General features: G+C 42.2%; 1 long non-coding RNA gene across 1 annotated transcript; it reads right to left on the bottom strand.

Annotated features, from left to right (window-relative positions):
- Positions 1–1,231: 1,231 nt before the first annotated feature.
- On the bottom strand, positions 1,232–1,804 carry LOC125506775 (uncharacterized). The gene is made up of 2 exons (XR_015603221.1): positions 1,667–1,804; positions 1,232–1,522 (listed from the first exon to the last, which is right to left on the bottom strand). It is a non-coding gene; the product is annotated as an uncharacterized LOC125506775 (long non-coding RNA).
- Positions 1,805–2,754: the final 950 nt, after the last annotated feature.

The following is a 2,754-nucleotide window of genomic DNA, read 5'->3' as shown; positions in this document are numbered from 1 at the left end:
CATGGAAACTTAATATCTGCAGCAAAGTGTTTAGTAGCAAAGTAATATGATAGTAGTGGCAACGGTGGTAAAAGGTAACGGTAGCAAAAGTAATATTTTTGGTGTTTTATAGTGATGATAACAATAGCAACGAAAAAGTAAATAAGCGAAGAACAATATATGGAAAGCTCATAGGCAATGGATCGGTGATAGAGAATTATGCCGGATGTGGTTCATCATGTAACAGTCATAACATAGGGTGATACAGAACTAGCTCCAACCCATCAATGTAATGTAGGCATGTATTCCGAATATAGTCATACGTGCTTATGGAAAAGAACTTGCATGACATCTTTTGTCCTACCCTCCCGTGGCAGCGGGGTCCTAGCGGAAACTAAGGGATATTAAGGGCTCCTTTTAATAGAGTACCGGACCAAAGCATTAACGCATGGTGAATACATGAACTCCTCAAACTATGGTCTTCACCGGGAGTGGTCCCGATTATTGTCACTTCGGGGTTGCCGGATCATAACACTAGTAGGTGACTATAGACTTGCAAGATAGAATCAAGAACTCACATATATTCATGAAAACATAATAGGTTCAGATCTGAAATCATGGCACTCGGGCCCTAGTGACAAGCATTAAGCATAGCAAAGTCATAGCAACATCAATCTCCAAACATAATGGATACTAGAGATCAAATCCTAACAAAACTAACTCGATTACATGATAAATCTCATCCAACCCATCACCGTCCAGCAAGCCTACGATGGAATTACTCATGCATGGCGGTGAGCATCATGAAATTGGTGATGGAGGATGGTTGATGATGACGACGATGACAGATTCCCCTCTCCGGAGCCCCGAACTCACTCCAGATCAGCCCTCCTGAGAGACTTTAGGGCTTGGCGGCGGCTCCGTATCGTAAAACGCGATGAATCTTTCTCCCTGATTTTTTTCTCCCCGAAAGTGAATATATGGAGTCAGGGTTGAGGTCGGTGGAGCGTCAGGGGGCCCATGAGGCAGGGGGGGCGTGCCCAGGGGGGTAGGGCGCGCCCCCACCCTCGTGGGACAGGTGGAGGCCCCCCCTGACGTGGATATTTCTTTCAGTCTTTTTTATATATTCCAAAATAATTCTCCGTTGATTTTCATGTCATTTTGAGAACTTTTATTTCTGCACAAAAATAACACCATAGCATTTCTGCTGAAAACAGCGTCAGTCTGGGTTAGTTCCATTCAAATCATGCAAGTTAGAGTCCAAAATAAGGGTAAAAGTGTTTGGAAAAGTAGATACGACAGACACGTATCAAGTTCTTACAGTACTCTCACAAAAGGAGGACCACACAGCAAGGTTCCCAATTAAACTACACATCTTAGTGCCAATAGAGCTAAGATTCTGGTCCAACTTCATTACAAAAGTAGCAAGAGTGCAACTAAAGATTTAAGGCCGAAAGATTGCAGGCTTCTTCTGCGCTCCCTTGGCTTCTTTCTTCTTCTTAGGCCGCTGGAGCATCTCATCAGTGCAGTCCTTAGCATTAGCCTTGCAAAAGGAAACAGAGAGATTTTTTATAACTCTTGACGTCAAGGCAGGTGGATCAGTGCTGCAAGGTAGTCAATTTTTATCTTTGCAAACTCTGCCCTTAAAACCTTTATTAGCCTCTTTTAATCTTTAACTTCTGCGTACCTCAGTTTCACAGATAGGAGCCTTGTCTTTCCTCTTCTTTCGAGCATACACAGCAGACGTGCTAGCTGAGCGAGCTCCATGATCCTTTTCAACATTAGTGTGCTTTGGCGTAGCCGGCTGAGCTGAGGAGACCTCCTGCTCCACATTAAGTAGCTGACAAGTAGGAGTATGACCAGAGATACAGGAGTCAGGCAGTGCAAAAGGAATGAACTTTTTGTCAATAGATCCCTCAATGATGTAGTTTCAGAGTTGAGAGGACAAAAGTGATTTAGCCCAACTAAAGCTATCAGGAGTTGAATCACTTTGTCAGCTCCTTCAGCAGGTTTTTGAAGTGTTTGTCCCACAGATCCAGTCCTTCCTTGGACAGAAAATCATCCCCAGCATCTGGCAAAGAACTGTCTGTTGTTATGTTTCTGACAGGAGAACCCAATTGTTCTGAAGGTGTCATATGCGTAGCATGATCCCTGGTCATGAAAATAGACAAAGGAAAGCCAGTGAGTTCACACGAAGGCAGTGCACTCCTAACTAAAATAACTTATCTTACCTCAAAAGGAAAGACTTAATTTAAAGTAAGTAGCGCTAGTACCTGTTTTTGTGCGCTAATTTGGTCAGCCGTGACTATGATATAATCTTTCAGTTGACTGATGATAAAATACTCCAGGGGTGAACTTTCAAAGTGCAAAAACCTATACCAAGTATGAAGTTTTAAATACAGTTGTGGTTTAGAATTGTCTAGCCTACTTTCAAAGTGCGAGTACCTACTAAAATATGAAGATTTTAAAATTTATGGATCCAATATCATCTCAGGTAAACATAAAGATATCCATTTGATTAGAGTTTTAGGGACAGACAATGCAGAAGTGAAGCATGCTGCGGATTGCACTGCCACGCAAGCACATTGACCTGATGGTGCTGGAGTCCTAGTCATCTCCTTGCTACGTGTACTCCATTAGAGTGGAAGTATGAAGGCTGCTCATAGTGGGAAGTAACTTATACTAGTGTCATGCATATGACACTAGTCTAACTTACTATCTTCATAATGCAAAATAACATAATATTTACTTGCTTCGTTTATTAGGTCATAGACT

The sequence above is a fragment of the Triticum urartu genome, chromosome 5A (assembly GCF_056163025.1).
Source record: "Triticum urartu cultivar PI428250 chromosome 5A, HENAU_Tu73, whole genome shotgun sequence".
In the NCBI taxonomy this organism is placed as follows: domain Eukaryota; kingdom Viridiplantae; phylum Streptophyta; class Magnoliopsida; order Poales; family Poaceae; genus Triticum; species Triticum urartu.
Note: the sequence above shows the minus strand (reverse complement) of the source record. Positions and strands in the feature narration are given on the sequence as shown.